Source organism: Parasteatoda tepidariorum, chromosome 10, assembly GCF_982258835.1.
Source record: "Parasteatoda tepidariorum strain Cologne lab strain chromosome 10, Ptep-v5.0, whole genome shotgun sequence".
Taxonomy (NCBI): Eukaryota; Metazoa; Arthropoda; class Arachnida; order Araneae; family Theridiidae; genus Parasteatoda; species Parasteatoda tepidariorum.
Window position 1 is genome coordinate 51,683,064 of NC_141764.1, and position 11,889 is coordinate 51,694,952.

At 27.4% G+C, this 11,889-nt stretch overlaps 1 long non-coding RNA gene across 1 annotated transcript; it reads right to left on the reverse strand.

Annotated features, from left to right (window-relative positions):
* Positions 1 to 5,893: 5,893 nt before the first annotated feature.
* Positions 5,894 to 9,403, reverse strand: LOC122269077 (uncharacterized). The gene is made up of 2 exons (XR_006224966.3): positions 8,532 to 9,403; positions 5,894 to 6,694 (listed from the first exon to the last, which is right to left on the reverse strand). It is a non-coding gene; the product is annotated as an uncharacterized LOC122269077 (long non-coding RNA).
* Positions 9,404 to 11,889: the final 2,486 nt, after the last annotated feature.

An 11,889-nucleotide genomic window follows, 5' to 3' on the forward strand; every position in this document is an offset into this window, starting at 1 on the left:
AGAGAACAGAAGTATAATCTTTGAGGTGTTTATATAAATGAAACATTTATTCAGACACTTGATAGCTGATCAATTGTGAATAATCCATAGGTCCTCATGACTTACAGGCATGCATTATTTTTTTTTCTGTGAATCATGGGAGGTTTATTTTCCGAGAAGGTATTAACCATGTTCCCTATCAAATGATAAGTAGGTGTAAGGGGATGTGAACCTAATAATTGAAATGGACTGAGGACAGTACGCTCCTATTTGGCATCATATGTCTAACTTGAGTATCTATGCTAGTAGGAAAATTATATTTATTTATCTGTAGCTACATCCAGAATTATGTATTTATATCAAACTTCTTTATATATTCTGTTTTATCTTTCTTATTGTTTAAATAAATATTCTTGTAGATATTTACAGTATCCTTGTAGATATTATTTAATTATTTCTACATCTTTGAGAATATTCTAAAAACAATTTACGGTGTTAAATTTCGTTATTATGGTACCCTTCCCGTAAACGGACAACTCTCATAAACGGACAAATTTTTTGGTTCCATGAATGTCCGCTTAATGGAGGTTTTACTGTATTTTAAAATTGCATTAGTAATTTATAATGGAAATATTTTGACAATTTAAATTCTTAATAACAAGTTTACAAAATACTAGAAAAAGCATAGATAAATTGAAAAAACAAATAACAAATTTAAGAAATTTATGATTAGGTAACTTTGGAAACTCTTTTTTTGTTATTTATTATAAGTGTAATTTAGCTAATTTATAACTCTTACTCATTATGTTTAACAAATTATTTTCATTTCGCTAAAGTAAAAAAATTGATGGACTGAACACAAGTTTCTTTGAAAAAAGTTTCTAAACTACAAACCAATGCATGCATATAAATTTTATTTCATAATAATTTTAAAAAATTGCATTCACTACTGACCTTAATTTTAATTGCTAGAAATATTAATAAAATTTTAACAAAGGGAAAATTTCAAGCTAATACTTTTTAGGTTATTTTGCTCTCAAAGTAAAAAATGTATACAGTTTTTATAAATATTTAACATGATTAATTTTATATTCAAAAGAAATAATTCATGAAAAATACATAATTTTAGAAGTAAAAAAGAAATGTTAAATATCAATATGTAATGATACAATTTTTAAAAGTTAAATTTAGAAAATTTTATAGTCAAAATGAAAAAGTAATTCACATATAAAAACAAAACAAGTATATTAAACAGACTCAGAAAACTATCAATAACAAATACATAAAAAATTAAGATCTTGATGTATAAGATGTTTTTTGGTTATACTTAGCATTCACAAATAAAAATCAAAGGATTATAAAAACTGAAATTTTTAAAAATTAAATCCTCAAAAAATAGAATCAATACTAAAGAGCACATTAAGATTATTTTTTAATTAAATCATTTTTGTACCTTTAAAAAAAAATGAGAGAATACATAAAACAAAAGTGCAAAATAAAATTTTTGACAAAATATATGAAACAAGGGTAAAAAAATTTATGTGAGAATAATGCAAAAAACAAACTTTTAAAATAAACTATTTGGGGGAATAATTCACAAAGTAAAAAGTAACTTTTTTAACACAAATGTCTTTTTGTTCCTCTTTGAACAAAAAGAACAAAGGGACAGGTGTTGATAGGATATCAGCAGAAAAATAAAAATTCAGAGTAACAATAAATTAGCTGTAGTTGTAATTGTTAAAACTTGTAATATTGATAAAATAAATTTTTATTATTGCGAAGTTAATTGTCATTGTATTATTTCCTATAGTAGTTTTGATTGCAAGGAAACAGGGAAGTCACTATTCATCATTGTCAAAGGAATGATATATGTCAAGAAGAAAATAATAACTTGGTGAATATGATGCTGTAATTAAATAAAGTAGCATTCGAATCAAAAAAGAATAGCAAAATCTAAATTAACTTATTTTATGCATTATTTTGTCTTTCTTTTTAAATCAAAAAGAGTAAGGTAAAATAATTGATACAATATCATGTTGAATATACCATGCTGATTGTACGATTGAATTTCTAAAGTGGGAAAATATCAGATTGGCTATTGTCAATGGATATCAAATTACTAACTACAACAATTTTCTTTTTCTTGTTACGTTTCTGTGTACATATAGCTTTCATTATGTGTCTTTGCAGAGAAATTTTTTGAGTAAATGTTTGAGAGCAATTGGTGCAACTAAAAGGCTTCTCTCCAGTATGTTTCCGCATATGAACATTGTAGTTGCCACGGCGATGTGTGCTGTATGAACACATGTTGCATCTTATGATTTCAATTTCTGGAATCATACTTTCATCTTCGATAAAAACTAAAATTAAAAACATAATTTGCTTCATTAAATTTAATGCATGTTTTAAAGAGTAGTAGTAACTATAAAAAATATTTAAAAGACAATAATATTTGTAACACAATTTATAGTTAGCAAAACTAAAATAGATGCTAGATGAGTTTGAGTACATTATGAAATTAAACAAACAAAGCTAAAAAGTGCATTTTTTAAAGTTTGTAATGAAAACTCACAATTAAACAAAACCTATTAAACACATTTATACCACCAATTTGTTTACTTTGCTAATGCTGTTCCTTGATAGCATTAAAATTTGAAACAAAACACAACATATTAAGTATGTAAAATTCAAAAATTTTTGTTTACTTTTCAAAGAATCTACAGCATTTTGTAGTAAAATGTGATATTTTAGTGAATCTATGTAAATAGATATATGATTTATAAACAAGAATGTTTAAGAACATTATTGCTAAAAATATTAAAAAAAAAAAAAATCATGTAACTTTATTTTAAGAGGCCATTAAACAAATAGTAAATAGGAATAATATTTCAATCGTGAAGAAAAAAAATATGATTAAACGAAAATATTTAAGTTGATATATTTTTCACACATAGTTTTGTTTTATATTTTTAGTTGAAACTAGTTAAATTGAGAATACTAAAAATTTGTTTTTTTTTTATACTAATTCTTGCAAATAAAGAAATAAAAAAAATAATAAATTTTCGATTTTAGTAAGAAATGTATATTTTTAGTTTAAATTTTTTTTATCAAAGAGAAAAAAATTATAACATAAGTGTCAACTTAGCATGTTTATACTAAATTGAAATTTATTAAAATTTAAAAAAGAATTAAATTAAAATTTAATTTACTAACATTAATATTAACACTAAATAAAATTCTCAAAACTGAACTTATTATTTTAGCTGTTGAGCTCACTCATTGTTTTTTTCATGGATCTAAGTTTTTTTCATGTAAATCTTAAGCTGTTATGTTTTTCAAATAACAGAAAAATAATGCTTCGAAAGGAAGATTAAAAACAAACTTAGTTTCATATAGGTGAACAAAAATTAATATAAAAGTATTTAAGTAAATTTATCAGACCAAACTAAAATTACGAGAAAAGAGTAATTAAAAAGAAAAAATTCAATAAGTTATTTCAGAAGGTGAGAAAAGAGGCATATTGATTATAAGATTGAGTTGAAGTTGAAGATTTATTTTTATTAAGTAAAATAAATTACATTTATCAAGAACATATAGATAAATGGCAACATAATTATTCCACACCAAAATTTTATATTAAATGAAAATTCAAATGTGTCTTAAAATGCCAATTAGTCAAGAGAACAGAGTAATTACAAAGAAGTTAAAAATACAGATACATAAAATGGCAATCATAATTTCTAATTTGAAGATTAATACATGCATAAATATTCATGTTTATAAAAAAATTAATCTTATCATAACTTATACTTTAAGTTTGAAGATCAATTTATGCATAAGCATTCATTTTTAAAATTGAAGTTAATAATTAGTGCAAATCATGCATAATTTGTTCAAGCATAAGCAAGTAATATTTTTTTAATAATGTATAAATATTTTTCAGAGCAAAATATTTAGTCTGTGTTAAAGCAAAACATTTCAATCAAAAATATTTGGCAAAGAAAATGCATTGAAAAATTAAATACTGCACTATTACAAGGTGAAGAAATTTAATTCAAGTATTTTCCCGGAAAGTTAACTTTTATAAATTATATTCAAGTTTCATGAATTATATTAATGGTCTTAATCTGATAGAAAAAACAGAAAACTAGAAAAGAAGAATAGAAAAACTAGAACTGTCCTAATTAGGACAGCTCTGGCTTGTAGCCCCAGGAAGAAAAGAATTTCATTAATCTAAACCATAATACTTTACTTAATTACCATTAAACATAAGATTATAACTGCATAATAGTCTCGCAATATCATCTTTCTAGCTAGCGTTTTCAAAATGTTGTCAAGCCTTTAGTAAAGACTTGACAACAAGGCTAGTAAAGGCTTTATTATGTGTATATATAATATATATGGGTCATTCTCACAATAACAGTCATTTTCATGTCCCCAGTATATTTTATGTTTGTTTTACAGCTTAAGAAGAAAAAAAAATCGGGGAAAGTGTCCTTCAGAATGCAAGCTAACAAAAGAATAAAAATAAAATTATCAATTTTTATTTATTTTAGGTAATTAAAATATACCAATATGTCATTCCCTCACTTGTCCCCACTGCTGATTTAAAAAAAGAAAAAAATTGTTTCTGAAATACAATTTTTTTTTTTACAAATTCGTGTTTTTTATTTCAGAATACTGAAATATAGAATTCAGAAAATCAATTTTAAATTGAATTTCTGATAAAAATATTAACACAGCACTATTTTAAACTTTGTCCCCAGTGTTTCGCGTCATTCCCTCACAACAATGTTCTTATCACCTGTAATCTTCTTAGAATAAAAATATTTTAATAAAAACTTCAGAAGTTAACAACTGGCATCATGGAACAAAATTGCAGTATGTTTCCATCTTCAACTTAGAGAAGCTTTGCTGTGGAATAAATTTGAATGAATCAAACCAGGTAAAATTTTTTACATTTGTCATTCCCTCATGTCATTTTTTAGAGTAAAATAAAATACAACTTCATCGAGAAAGTGGATAATTATATGTTGCTTTCTTGTATGAATATAATTGTATGTGATTGACTTCAGAAATTCATTAGGCCTAACTGTTATTTTTAAATTTTATTGAATTCGTCATTCCCTCACTTGTGTATAAAGTGAGGGAATGACGCTGAAGTGAGGGAATGATTCAAGATGAGTATATTATGAATTTTTTTTTTTGTTCAATCGTGGCAGCCAATTTTATTTCCCAAACCTGTAAAAACTATTAAATATATAAGACTGAATTATAATAAATATTAGATATACTTAGTATGTTATCATTTTCAAACTTTAGGTAGATGTAACTTAGATAAAAACATGTATTAAAATAAAATATCATTCCCTCACTATTAGTGTCATTCCCTCACTTTTTAAATAGTGAAAATAATTAATTTACTTATTAATTAATTTGAAAAATAAATTAAAAAATTAATTTATTACATTAATTAATTTATTTATTAAATTAATTATTATAAATTAATTACTTAAAAAATTAATTATTTAAAAAATTAATTAATTTAAATATTAAGTATAATTTATAGGATATATACTTTCTTTATAATGTCATTACATATTTCTATTAATATAAAAAGTTTCAGAGCTTTTTATTCACTTTACTTTTTTGGGATTTTATGAACTGAAAAATGACAGTTTTCGTGAGAATGACCCACATATATATTTAAAGTTGCTAATGCCATTGATATTAATTAAGGGCATTATTTAAAGAGAAGAAATATTTGAATAAAACCAAAGGATAAAAAAAATATCTGAAATTTTTTTTGTGTGGATTTTCCTAAAATTAAGGATAAGTAATTAAAACGAGAATGAAAGTTTGTAATTTCTATAAAATACGCGAAGAGAATTCTTATCTCACATCGAAGAAGATAAACTGTATTATTTATATTTCAACTGCCAGAATTAAAAATTAAACATACTTTTAATATAAAAAGAATAACATTCATTATTTTTAATGACTGCAATAACTTTCATCCTATGCGTACTAGTAAAGATCAAACTAATTAAGATTGACTGCTTATAATTATGTATATATATTAATAACTATTCAGTCAGACTGTATAGTTAAAAAATAATAAAAAAAATGATAAAATGGAAAAAACAAAACATAATTCATACACAATTTTATTAGTGTGACTTTTTCTTAGTAAAAATTATAGATGTTTAATTGAAGGGCTGGGAGCAACATAACAATAAGCAACATTTTCAAAATATTCAGGTGAGTGTTTTGGTGAAAAACACCACAATTTACACAAAGGCAATAAGATGTTTTGGTCTATTGTGCTTTTATATAATGGAGACTTATAAAGAAGGACTAATGAGAAACTTAGGAAGTGTTCACCTGAAAACAATACTAAAGAACAGTTTGATGAAACATGTCACCGTTGGTAACTATATTACCTTGAGCCCTTTATTTCTTAAAAACCTGTGTGTGATATTTGAAAAATATTTTTTCCAATAATGTGATAAAATTGTATATTAACAATGTACAGTGAATATGTGTTTCTGAAGATGCACTTTTTGAGAAAATCTTTTAGAACAGTGAGTACAAATGAAAGGTTTTTCTCCTGTATGTTTTCTGGTGTGCACTACTAAATTGCTTTTCTTCCAAGTAATATACGGACAGAAGCTGCACTTCATCTGCTTCGGAAAAATGCCATAATAATCAATAACTGAAAAAGAAAGGGAATTAAAACACATTTCATTATAGTTAAAAACTCATTAATGCAGGCAACAATAAAAAACTTTAAATCAGTTAACTATATAAATATATAGCTTTAGGTCTACTTATAAAAGAATAGTTAAACAAAAAACTTAAAAATAATGCACTAGGCATCAGGTCGTATAGTCAACAGAAATTCTTTAACTGTTGACCATGAACTCAATTAATAGCTCAGTTGCTTTCCCACACAACATGGTTATTCTTTTTGCTATTCAATAAAAGACAATAATAACAGGGATATTTATTTATTTTAATTTTATAACGTGTTGATCTTTCGTTGGATTTGTGTGAAAGTATCATGACAACCTTATTTCATTGGAGACTTTTTGAGAAAATGCAATCCGTGTGTGTGTTAAATAGTAAAAAAAAAACTTCTCAGTTGGTCAGGCAGCAAAGAGTTTTAACTTGTGATATGTCTACCAATTTACCAAGGAGATATTTTTGCGTAGCATTGTGGTTGGTAAGAGTCAAAAGCAATATAATGATCGCTGGAATTTAAACAAGGGTCTCCTCAAAGGGGACTTTAGTTTTCGGTTGAAGAATTGAGACAGATTGATGAAGCAAGAATTACAACTTTAATTAAACGACTGCCTTTATGAACTAATTTATTTAATATAATGACCTGGTTTAACAAATCAGAATTTCCATAGTTTAATTCCCCCCCCTTACTTCGCTATATTGACCTGCAGGAAAATTGTGACTCAAATTATTAAACAAACCCTCGAGGACATTCTAGCCCCAGATCAACTGGCCCCAGTCATGAACCAACAATAGAGCATGTCATCGTTAATTTTTACTAATCAACTTTTAGCCTTACATTTTGAATTTTTATCTACTTTTGATTTTAGACTTCATAGACTTCTAGTCAGACTTTTACTTTTAGACATTTACTATTTGGACTTTTAGCTTTCATTGATTTTAGTTTTGAGATTTTTTATCTCTTGTTTCCTTATTATTATAATCATTTAATTCTCGACATTTACACCGGCGCTATTGGGTTTCATTGCCTTTAACACATGTTTTTAATTGTCGAACTTTATTGTTAATCCACTTTTAACTGATCACCACCACTGTCATTTGGCGAAATTTTACTGTAACTTTAGTTTTTAGAGAAATTTTATTGTAATAATTTTACTTTTATCTCCGTATACCCCCCTGGGGTGGGTCGGAGTTCAACCTTACTTTCCCCCCCTTACTTTTTGCAGTTGTATTAAAAACTTGATTGTGATCTTCAGTCTCTTTTTATGGAATTTCTTTAAAATCCTTCTATTTAACCTCTAGTAAATTTCCTGCATATTAATGTTAAAAAATACATGATCATTTTTTCCATAAAGGGTTGCAAATTCAATTTTAAGGTGAACCATGCCAGTTTAGATGTGATAATTTTTTTGTATTATTTGAAATTTTATAAATTTACAATTTTAATAATTAATTCCTTTTTATTAAACAGCAGATAGTAGTAATATCTTTCTCCAAAGGTTTACAGTTTCATAAACAGAGTAATAAAATTTTTTACATGATAAACCAAATACATTTTGTTTTTAGAGTAGTTATAATACAGTAAATTTATAGGTTTACCAGTTGACCAGATATTTTTACCAAAACCTTTGAATACAGTAAAATAGGAGTGATAACTTAAAAATTGTAATAATAATTATAATATGAAATTTGTGTGTTTAAAATTGGTTTAAATTTAAAGAAAATTTGAAATAATAAACAGGATATTGACAAAAAACTTGAACACCCTATAAAGTATAGATAAAGATTAAAGTAGTAAAATAAATCACAATTTTAAAGAACAGAATTTCCATCTATAAGTTGACATCAATTGCAGTTGATTTTCTACTAGTAATCGACGAAGAAATACTACACCTGAAAGAACATAGAACAAAATTACAAACACAATTTAAAAATTATCAAGATGACACTAAATGAATATTTTCTATCTTAATTAAGTGCATTAATATCATTTAGTAACTATTTAAACCAAAATTAAAAAAAAATTCAATCATAATTTTAGGTATTCCAGTAAAGTGGCCATTCTGGTAAATTACATTTTTAATGACATATTTAAAAACAAACAATTCGAATAAAATAATAAATTAAAATTAGCACAATGAAATTCTGACATGATTTTCTAATAAAGAGAATAAAGGTATTATTTAATTTTTTTGTGTAGATTAATTAGGTTAAAAGAATATTTTTCAGCTCACAAAACGCGAAACTTAAAAACTCTTGTGGGTGAAATTGAAAGAGCTATTATTTCATAAAATATTAAAGCTGTTATTGAAGAAAAAAGAAATTTCTCTAGAATTTTTACTTTATATTATTTCTATTAAATTCTGCTTTAAAATTTATATTATATTTATATATACTAATAATTATGCTTTAAAAATTTATTATTAATTATGAAATTATTCATAAATCAACTTTAAAAGACAAATCAGCATTGATATTAAATGCAATGGTAATTAGTAAATATAATTGTAAAAACACACAAAACAATAAAATTTTTATAAGTTAAACTTGTCTTTTAAAAATGATAGAAAATAGTTAAAATTTGAATGAATATATGGAGATTTTATAAAGTATCTGCTTCCACTGGCTTCAACAAAATTACGCTCCGAACAAATTTGTTTACTTTTGTTTGTTTACGCTTATGGCTGCTTATTTCTGTCCAAACTATGAACTATCACCGTAAAGATTTAATTAGACCATTCACACTGCGTCTAATAGTCCTGGACGAGCGTGACGCATATGCGAAATGTTTCGAGTAAATTGCATATGGCAGCATGCAGAGAAAATTGCAACAACACCTTTCAAGACTGTTTTTAAAATTTAATAGCTAATAATAAAATTTAATTAAATAACTGTGTAATAGGATATTAGCGACGGTCTGGGAAACATCATTAGGGATCATCCAAAGACATACCATCACAATTTTAACCCTCTGCAGAGGTGATTTCATTTGAGTGGCCACTTCCTCAATTTAGACATGAATCTGAAGAGGAAGGAAATTTTCTGCAAATCTTTATACTCATGTTACTACTCAGCAACCGACAATAAGGCTTTCGATTCCGCAGTTTTCACAAGCACATATATTGCATGAACTTAGTGGTTCTTAGTGGAGTCGATGATCGAGTTTCGGCACCGGCACTTCGGACCGGAGTTCGATTCCTTAATCATTGGACTACCACGGCCCCTTAAAGTTGAGAAAGCATTTTTTTTCAGTACATTGTTTTTATTTTTTACTATTAATGATACTACAGATAAATTAAAAAAAAAAGTTTTGACACACTTTTCGGAGTTACGAGTAAGGATATGCGTTATTCCACTTGTATTCAACTGTAACAGATAAAAATAAAATGATAAATTTCAAATTAATGCAAATTATGATTCAAAACAACGTAAAAGGATATAAATAATATTTATATTAAATAAATATTAATCATGAAATAATATTTACATTATGATTAGTCCCGCAGTGGACTGATCGTTAGGACACGGTTCCCAGCAGATCACTGAAGTCAAGCATCACTGGCTGCGGTCAGTGTGCTGGTGGGTGACCCACTTGGATCAGTCTGCGTAGGGACCGAGGGTGTGCGGTATGGGTCCTCGTTAAACTGTGCTACCGTAAAGTGCTCGACTTCGCGTGCAGGTCGTTGGGCTACCGAAGCGGGGGTGCCATCCCCTCCACAGAGGATCAAAATTGTGATGGGATGTCTTCGGATCATCCTCCGGGATGTTTCCCAGACCGTCGCCAATAGCCCATTGTGCAGCTCTAGTGCGACGTAAATTAACAACAACAACTACATTATGATTCACACTTTTCTTTAGCTTTATTTCAATTAGCATAAATATTCACAAACGTATGATTTCTTCAAAGCTATGGTGCCATGACAGTTTTGAAAGTGCTGCCAACTATTTAATTAGAAGGTGGGAAGTTCAAAAGATTGTAATGTGCAAATCCAATATGATAAAATGTTTTGAGATCTATTTTTAGCTCAACAGTCTACTCAGAAAAAAGGTTTCATATTCTGCTATCACCTCCAAATTTAGAACAACAAAATCATATGCTGTCCATATAGTAAAGAAGTGGAGGGATGAAAAAAGTACGCACGATCTTCCAAGATCATGAGCCCCAAGGAAAAAGATTCATCGTCAAGACGCATTAATCCCAAGAAAGTTGGTTGGTGAACAGCGCTTATCAAATATGCAGGGAGATGATAACCGAACACGGATTCACTGTGAGTAATTATTAAAATGATGCTTGAGTGCCTCGAGGGTTTCGTGCACAGCTTCCTGTGAAAAGGCCTCTCATCCTGACAAAGAATTGGGTAATCCGATTGAAATTTGTAATGGAGCACGAAGCATGGCTAATTTAAGATTAGAAAAAGGTCATTTGGACTGATGAAAAAAAAAACGAAATTTTTTAAGTGATCGTTACGTCTTATTTGTCGTCCAAAGAGCACAAGAATGGATTCTCAGTGCCAACTACAAACAGCGTAGTACGGAAATGGATCAGTAATGGTCTGGAGAGCTTTCCATTATACTGACGTTGTCCCTCCCGTACAAATCGATGGGATGAGTTCCATAAAAACATTTAAAAATTTCAAATGCTATCTTATGCTCGTAAAATGTCTCATGCATGGATGTTTCACCAGGCTACTGATTTTAAACACACCTCCAAAATTCTGATAAGTTGGTTTACAACTGAGAAGGGTAAAACTTTGAACAGACCAAGTCAATAACTTGACTTGAATCCAATCAAACATCTTTGAGAATTCATCGGAAGAAAAGTCGGAGCACGGAAGAATTGTTCAAAGGCAGAATTCCTTCCGGTTCTTCAGTCGAAATGGAAAATCCACAAATTCTCGCTAGAAAACCTCGTTAATTTCAAGTCCAGATGGTGTGTCGCAGTTATCAAAAAAAAAAAAGGACATGCAACGAAGCATTAAAAATTTTTAATATTTTCTTACCTAAAAATGATTAATGTCTATAAGTTCAGAAAAACTGACTAGTCTTAAAATTTTTGATTTCATTTTTTAAAACGGAACACTTACTGAATAATTTTAGCTTGATTTTAACAATCACACTAAACAAGAAATAAAATTGAGTTTGAGAAATTGAATAATAAGCTTCTAA